Genomic DNA, 9,236 nt, shown 5'->3' with positions numbered 1-9,236 from the left:
AGGCAGCAGCTTGTGACCCAGGACGGAAAACAGAGACAGATCGAGCACAGTCTCCTCTCTGGAACAGCGACCAGGCCCCTCTGGACACAACAGCTACTGAATCAACTCCGCACACACCCCTCCCCACCAGACCCCTACCCTGGAGGGTCAAGTGTAGTCAGGGCTGGATTAAAGAACAGGTACACTAGGTATGTGTCTAGGTCAGTGTATGCTTGAGAGAGGGGCTCAGTTGCCTGCCCCACGGCAGCAGTGGGAAGGCACAGTGCTGGCTGCTCCACTGCCCACTCAGGTTAGGCATATTTTGGGGGGATGGGCACCAGGCCAAAACTGATTGAGTGGGGCTGCAACCCATGTCACAACGCTACTCACTCAATTTTGGCCACAGCACCCCACATCTTCACAATGGGGGTGGGGTGGGATGCTGGAGCCACTCCGGAGTGGGCAGAGCACCAGTACCTGAACCAGACCAGCATGAGTTTCAGTGCCAATATCCAGGTTCCAGGCAGGAAGCTGCAGTGAGGGTCTACAGGGTGGATTCAGCTGGGAGAGGGGCAGAGGGGAACCCTGGGTGCGGGTGACATGAGGGGTTTTGCCTAGAACCCAGTGAAGGGTTAATCTCGCCCTGCCAATCACCAAACGAACCTGGTGGCAAAGCACTTACCAGTGACAACTCCGTGACCTGAGTTAGGGAAGGAGACCTTTCAGCTCCGGCCCAGGGCTACTAGTCAGGGAGCCTGGGGTGGAGACAAGAGACCATCTCTGACACACTGCTCCCTGTGCCCATCTGTTACCAGAGCAAATCACAGTGAGTCAGTGTCACAGGGAAACATGTCACCTGCAGCTCCTGGTCCCGGCAGCCTCTCTAGGACCATCACTCCCATGTCTCTGTTGATACTGGGGACTCTGGAACAATGCCCAGTCTCCATAGAAGCACCCCTTCTGCCTCTTCCCCGGGATCTGGACGTCTCCTTTCTGCCCATTTACATGGTGGCTTCTATGCACAGAGCCTCTTAATGCTGAGAGAAGCTGCCCATGCCTAGGGGAAATGGGGCCCCAGGAGGCAGGATCTGGGGCAGGTGACTGAAGTGGAATCCCTAGGTCGCTAGGACCCAGGAGCAGCTGGGATGCGGGTCTGGGAGCAATCACTGGGGTCACTCAGTGCCAGCAGCAGGAAGTGAATCGCATTCTCTGCAGTGACTCTGGGGCGCTGTGGGCAGCCCATGCTCCTTGCAAGATCTCCGAGCCCCGGCGGCTGCTGCTGGGGACCCCAGAGCCCTTGAGAGGTAAATCTCCTGCATTAAAATTCCTGGTGCTCCCAGGAGCCTCTCCCAGTGCAGAGACCCCAGCCTAGCCAGGATCCTCCTTCCCAGGCTCCAGTCCCTGCTCCCAGGGAGGGCACACCTTGGAGGGAAGTAAGAGAGACCCTTCCCCCCCATGGAGCGGTGCCTCCCAGTTCCATTCTGGCTACAGGGGAAGCATTTGCCTCAGGTGGCTCCCAGCTGAGCTGGCTGCTATTCCTTGCCCTGTGCCCAGGAAAGCTGCCACCAGATCCCATTGTTTGCAGGGCGGATGAAGTGAGCCCATGCCATGGTGAGGGCTGGGACAGCGACACCTGGAGGGCAGAGGAGGGTGGGAGCCCGGAGATGGACAGCTGGACACCTGGGAACCAAATGCCACTGCTGTGTGTAGGAATTAGGAAATGGAGTTTTTACTGAGCCAGCCCTAGTCAGGTCAGTGAGAAAATTTCTCTCCTGTGTGGAGGAGTCTCTGATGTCCAATGTGGTGTTAGCTCCAACGGAAGCATTTTCCATGCTAAGGACATCTGAGAGGCTCTTCCCTGGGTGGATCTGCTGATGCTTGATGCTATGTCAGCACCAAATGAAGGTACCCACACATTCAAGCTCTTTCTTCTGTGAATTATCCGATGGGGAACAATGTGTGAGCTCAGACTGAACCTTTTCCTGCAGTTATTGAAGCTACTCCCACAATCCAAGGATTTATGAGTTATCGCCGTGTGGATTGTCTGATGTGAAGCAAGATTTGATCTTTGAATGAAACTTTTTCCATGGTTGAGGCATTTATAGATTCTGTCCTGTGTGAATAATCCAATTTTTGGGAAGGTATGACCTGGGATTGAAGCTTTTCCCATCATCCAAGCATCTACGGGGTTTCTCTGTTGTATGGATTGTCTGATTTCTAATAAGGTGTGATATCTAACTGAAAAATTTCCCACAAAGGAGGCATTTTCACAATTTTTCCCCTTTGTGAGTTCTCCCATGCTTAATAAGGCCTGTGCGCTGACTGTAGCTTTTCCCACAGTCCAAGCATTTATAGGGTTTCTCCCCTGTGTGGATTCTCTCATGGGTAATAAGATGTGAGCTCTGACTGAAGCTTTTCCCACAGTCCAAGCATTTATAGGGTTTCTCTTCCTTGTGGGTACTCTGATGTCTAATAAGGGTTGATGATTCAGTGAAACTTTTCCAACATTGAAGGCATTTATAGGGATTCTCTCCTGTGTGGGTTCTCTGATGTGAAATAAGGGATGATGTTACAGTGAAACTTTTCCCACACTCAAGGCATTTATTTGGCCTCCCTTCTGTGTGGATTCTTCCATGTCTAATAAGGACTGAGTGATGACTTTGTTAGGGTATGTCTACACTACGAGAGTAGTTCGATTGTACTTAAATCGAATATGTGGAATCGATATTACAAAGTCGAACGTGTGTATCCACACTAAGGACAGTAATTCGACTTTGTGAGTCCACACTAACGGGGCAAGCGTTGACATTGGAAGCAGTGAACTGTGGGCAACTATCCCACAGTCCCCGCTGCCCATTGGAATTCTGGGTTGAGCCCCCAATGCCTGCTGGGGAAAAAAATGTGTTGAGGGTGGTTTGGGGTAAATGTCGTCATCCAACCATCACTCCCTCCCTCCCTTCCTGAAAGCGCCGGCGGGCAATCAGTTCGCGATTCTGGGCACGTGAAACAAGCACTGACTGGTGGGACCGCATAGTGCTGCAAGTCTGGGATGAATCCCAGTGGCTGAGAAACTTTCGCATGCGGAAGGGAACTTTCCTTGAACTTTGTGAGTTGCTGTCCCCTGCCCTGAAGCGCAAGGACACCCGGATGCGAGCAGCCCTGACTGTCCAGAAGCGAGTGGCCATAGCACTCTGGAAACTTGCCACGCCAGACAGCTACCGGTCAGTCGCGAACCACTTTGGCGTGGGCAAATCTACCGTGGGGGTTGTTGTGATGCAAGTAGCCAAGGCAATCGTTGATGTACTGCTGTCAAAGGTAGTGACCCTGGGAAACGTGGAGGCGATCATAGATGGCTTCTCAGCGATGGGATTCCCAAACTGCGGTGGGGCCATAGATGGAACTCACATCCCTATCCTGGGACCGGACCACCAGGCCAGCCAGTACATTAATCGAAAGGGCTACTTTTCCATGGTGCTGCAAGCACTGGTTGACCACAGGGGACGTTTTACCAACATCTACGTCGGATGGCCGGGCAAGGTTCATGACGCTCGTGTTTTCAGGAACTCTGGTCTGTTTAGACGGCTGCAGGAGGGTACTTACTTCCCGGACCAGAAAATAACTGTTGGGGATGTTGAGATGCCTATAGTGATCCGCGGGGACCCAGCCTACCCGCTAATGCCCTGGCTCATGAAGCCCTATACAGGCACCCTGGACAGTGAAAAGGAACGCTTCAACTACCGTCTGAGCAAGTGCAGAATGGTGGTGGAGTGTGCTTTTGGACATCTCAAGGGGAGATGGAGAAGCTTATTGACTCGCTCTGATCTCAGCGAAACCAATATCCCCATTGTTATTGCAGCTTGCTGTGTGCTCCACAATCTCTGTGAGAGCAAGGGGGAAACCTTTATGGCGGGGTGGGAGGTTGAGGCAAATTGCCTGGCTGCTGATTACGCCCAGCCAGACAGCCGTGCGATTAGAAGAGCCCAGCGGGATGCGCTGTGCATCCGGGAGGCTTTGAAAGCTAGGTTCCTCAGTGAGCAGGGTAACCTGTGACAATTTTGTTGGCTTACAGAGAAGCTGAACCTGCCCCCGTTTCTTTACCCAGTGACTGTTCACAATCCTCTCCAGTTTCATACCCCGTTCACCCCCTTCCAACCCACATTTAAAAATAAAGTGACTGCACTGTGTGTGTGACCTGCTGCTGAACCTGCCCCTGTGTCTGTACCAACCACCTTTCCCCCCCCTTAAAAACAGACTGTCATCTAAAAAAAACATGATGGAAACAGCAATTAACAGAAACATATTTTTTATTAGCAAATGGACAGTTAGGGGATGAAACTGGGATGGGGGATTGGGTGATGCGGGAAGGAAAGGACTTATCAAATTTTGGGGAATGACAGCCTCCTGCCACTTGAGCAGTCTGCAGGGGTAGAGTGACAGTTTTCACTGGCTCTGCAGCCCCTCCTTCTTGGTACTTTCGGTGAGGTGGGTATGGGACTTTGTGGCGGGGGACGGTGGTTACACATAGACTGCAGCGGGGCTCTGTCCTCCTGCCTCCGGTCCTGCAGAACATCCACAAGGCGCCGGAGCGTGTCCGTTTGCTCCTTCATTAGTCCAAACAGTGTTTGAGTCGCCTGCTGGTCTTCCTGCCGCCACCTCTCCTCCCGTTCGCTGTGTGCTCGCTGGTATTGGGACATGTTCTCCCTCCACTGACTCTGCAGGGTTGCCTCGGCTCAGGAGCAGCCCATAAGTTCTGAGAACATGTCATCCCGTGTCCTTTTACGTCTACGCCTAATCTGCGACAGCCTCTGGGAGTCTGATGACAGGGTAGGTCGGGAGACAGCCACAGCTGTGGGATGGGAAAAAGGGAGTGAATTCCTCAGAAAGATAAATTTTTGGGTGAACAAAGAAAATAGTCTTTCTCTGTGAAAAAGACCATTCACAGCACCTATCACATGCGCACTCAGGACAAGGTCGAATTTTCGGCCTTCGCATTCAGTCCCTGGGGTCCTGCAGTGCAGATCACAGAATCGGAACAGCACAGCAGAATTTGGGTAGCGGGCTGACATGGTAAGCCGTAGACTTGTGGCAGCTTAAAACTTTAATAATAGCACTGACCTACTTTCACGTTCAAAGCAATGCTCCTAGCGTTGGCCAGTTCCTGCTGCCAGCAATCCGGCAAGCATGAACTCTGCCCCTGTCCCACCCCCTAGCGGCTGTCCCCGGGAAAGATCCCTCTATGCTGCCCCTCTCCCGCCTCCACCGCATGGCTGTAAACCGGCGGTTACAGTTCTGTAAAGGAATAGGGAAGCAGTCTGTAATAGGTCCTAGCCGGGGCTCGACCCTTCCGGGCAGGAGGGGAGCCACACCGACTCACTACTGTGGGAACAAGCAGTCAGTTAGTCCCGAAACTCCGGCTCTTTGGTGCAGAGTCGGAGCAACCACAGTTAAAGCTCAGGCCCTTGACTGCAGGGGGCTGAGCGAGCAAGCAGTTCAGGAGCCCAGGCCCTGGATCAGGGCGGGGCAAACACAGTTAGCTCAGACCCTTGTTTGCAGGGGCTGAGCGAGCAGACAGTTCAGAGCCCAGGCCCTGGATCAGGGCGGGGCAAACACAGTTACCTCAGGCCCTTGTTTGCAGGGGCTGAGCGAGCAGGCAGTTCAGAGCCCAGGCCCTGGATCAGGGCGGGGCAAACACAGTTAGCTCAGACCCTTGTTTGCAGGGGCTGAGCGAGCAGACAGTTCAGAGCCCAGGCCCCGGATCAGGGCGGGGCAAACACAGTTTAGCTCAGGCCCTTGTTTGCAGGAGCTGAGCGAGCAGACAGTTCAGAGCCCAGGCCCTGGATCAGGGCGGGGCAAACACAGTTTAGCTCAGGCCCTTATTTGCAGGGGCTGAGCGGGCAAATAGTTCAAAGCCCAGGCCCTGGATCAGGGCGGGGCAAACACAGTTAGGCTCAGGCCCTTGTTTGCAGGGGCTGAGCGAGCAAACAGTTCAGAGCCCAGGCAAGGCACGCCTAGGCTTTCTGTAGCCGAGTGTTGGGTGAGGGGGAAGCCTGCCACCCGTGAGCAGAGGGTGGCAGGGGGGGGAACGCAGGCCCACCCACTCCACTGCGTTCCAGCCCGGGGCCCTAGCAGCGGTTACTGCCGCTGCTGGTCAGTGGGGTATCCAGACCGCAACACACTGACATAGGCTCACACTCGGTTGCAGCCGGACCGGGGTTGGCTACCCCCTGGCTACTTCCACGATCCCCCTCAAAGCCTACCTCGTTCGTCGCGCCGGGCTTGGGCCAGTCCATCTGCATAGGCTCCTCTCTGCCAGGGCTCGGTGGCAGGTCCGGTAGCTCGGCCGGGAAGTCAGGCCAACGGTCCTCAGGCGGCTCCTCTGGGTAGCAGCAGGGGCGGAGGGGTTCGGATGCAGTCCCACCCTCAGGGTTGGTGGGGTGGGGTTCCCAGGGATTCTCCCAGTGACGGGATCGGACGGGCTCCGGTGGCTCCTCCTCGTAGCGTGCCCTGGGTAACTCGGGCCAGCTAGGGTCCAGGCCTCGGTCTTCGGCGGCCTCCTGGCCGGGAGCTCCCGGCCACACGTCTACTCCCTGTGGTGGCTGGCCGCCGACTGAGCTCTGGCGGCCGGCCTTTATACTTCCTGTCCCGCCCCTTGACTTCCGGGGGGCGGGGACAGGCGGTGGTGGTCCCACCCACTCTGGTGCCTGCACGTGGGCTCCCTCTTCTGGGCAGGAGGGGAGCCACACCGACTCACTACACACACCCCCCCTTAAGACTGGCTCCCGCGTGTCGGGGCCAGGTCCTTCCATCTCCCCCATGCGGGATAGGAAGTCCGCATTCGTATGGTCCTTACCAGCTCGATGCTGAACCGTAAATGCGTAGGGTTGTAAGGCGAGGTACCACCGCATAATGCGGGCGTTATTATCTTTCATCCGCATTAGCCACCGGAGGGGGGCGTGGTCTGTGACGAGGGTGAACGGGGCCCCGAGGAGGTAGAAGCGCAGGGCATCGCAGGCCCACTTCACCGCGAGGGCCTCTTTTTCCACCACTGCGTAATTCCTCTCACGGGGGAACAGCTTCCGGCTGAGGTATAATACGGGGTGGTCCTTTCCCTCCACTTCTTGGGACAAGACTGCCCCTAACCCTACCCCGGAGGCGTCGGTCTGCAGGATGAATGGGCGTTTAAAGTCCGGGCTATAGAGCACCGGCTCCTGGCAGAGACACTTCTGCAGTGTCCGGAAGGCAGCCTCACACTCTGGGGACCACTGTACCTGCCGGGGGCTGTCCTTCGTCAGAAGCCCAGTTAAGGGTGCTGCGATGGTCGCGAACTGGGGGATGAACCGTCGGTAATACCCAACGAGGCCCAGGAACTGCCGAACGTGCCGTTTGGTTGACGGGGTGGGGCAGTCCAGGAGGGCCTGAACCTTCCCGACGAGGGGTTTGACCTGCCCGCCCCCGACAGTATAGCCGAGATAGGTGGTCTCTCGCCAGGCAATACGGCACTTTTGGGGGTTGGCGGTCAGGCCCGCTTGTCGTAGGGACCTTAGGACCGCTGCAACCCGAGGCAGATGGTCCTCCCAGCTGCGGCTATAGATGACCACGTCGTCTAGGTAGGCAGCCGCATAGTCCTGATGGGGCTGCAGAAGATGGTCCATCAGTCGCTGGAAGGTGGCTGGGGCCCCATGGAGACCGAACGGCATTCGTGTGAATTGGTACAGCCCCGTTGGGGTGGCAAAGGCGGTTTTCTCCTTCGAGGCCTCTTCGAGGGGAATCTGCCAATAGCCTTTGCTGAGGTCCAGCGTGGTGATATACCGGGCCTCCCCCAGGCGGCCCAGTAGCTCGTCCACTCGGGGCATCGGGTACGCATCGAAGTGCGAGATGGCGTTTACCCTTCGAAAGTCAATGCAGAAACGGCGGGTGCCGTCTGGCTTGGGCACCAGGACCACCGGACTACGCCACTCGCTCTGGGACGGCTCAATGACGCCCAGAGCCAGCATGGCTCTTACTTCCTCCTCGACCGCATCCCGCATCCGATAGGGCAGGGGCCGGGTCGTCTCTCGAACCACTTTCCCCGGCTCGGTCTGGATGGAGTGTTTGACCAGGGACATGTAGCCCGGTACGGCCGTGAAGGTTCGCTTGAAGGCCTGCAGCAGGCAGTTGGTTTGTTTACATTGCTCTTCCGTGAGCGATTGTCCTAATAGGGGTGCCGGGGGGTCATCCGTCGAGGGTACGCGGGGTCCCAATTCCGGCTCGGGCGGGCACAGGTTAATTAAGAGGCCCTCCCGGTCCTGCCACCGTTTCAGCAGGTTTACATGATACCGTTGGGTCCCCTTCCGCTTGTCCGGTTGCCGCACCTCGTAGGTGACGGGACCGACTTTACGCACGACGTCGTAAGGTCCCTGCCACCGGGCTAACAGTTTTGACTCACTGGACGGGAGGAGGAGTAGGACACGGTCTCCTGGTTGGAACTCCCGGACTTGGGCTCCCTGATCGTAGGTTCGTTTCTGCCGCTCCTGCGCCGTCTTCAAATTTTCGCGGGCCAGGGCTCCGGCCTGGGCAAGGTATTCCTGTAACTGGATGACATATTTCAGGAGGCCCTGGGCTGGGGAAGCTGACTGTTCCCAGGTCTCTCTCATCAGGTCTAAGAGGCCCTGTGGTCTGCGTCCATACAGCAGCTCGAAAGGGGAAAATTTCGTTGAGGTCTGCGGGACTTCTCGGATGGCTAGCAGCAAGGGTGGAAGGAATTGGTCCCAGTGGCGGAGGTCCTCTGCTGGGAATTTCTGCAACATGCTTTTCAAAGTGCGGTTAAACCGCTCAACCAACCCGTCCGTCTGCGGGTGGTACACGGACGTCCGGAGTTGTTTGATGCCTAAGAGGGCACAGACCTGTTGCAACAATTGGGACGTGAAGTTCGTTCCCTGGTCGGTCAGGATCTCTCTAGGCAGTCCTACTCGGGCGAAGATTTTCAGCAATTCCCCCGCGATAGTCCGGGCGGTAATACTTCGCAGGGGGATGGCTTCCGGGAACCGAGAGGCATAGTCCACCAAAACCAGGATGTATTGAAACCCCGCGGCACTTTTCGGGAGGGGGCCCACGAGGTCCATGGCAACCCGTTCGAAGGGCGTCTCCATCACTGGCATGGGGACCAGGGGTGCCTTGGGGATCCCGGGCGGGGCGACCCGCTGACAGTCTGGGGAGGAGGCGCAATATTCTTTCACCTCCTGAGAGATTCCTGGCAAAAAGAAGCGCGCCAGGATTCG

This window comes from Chrysemys picta, chromosome 12, assembly GCF_011386835.1.
Source record: "Chrysemys picta bellii isolate R12L10 chromosome 12, ASM1138683v2, whole genome shotgun sequence".
In the NCBI taxonomy this organism is placed as follows: domain Eukaryota; kingdom Metazoa; phylum Chordata; order Testudines; family Emydidae; genus Chrysemys; species Chrysemys picta.
This window is presented reverse-complemented; position numbering follows the sequence as displayed.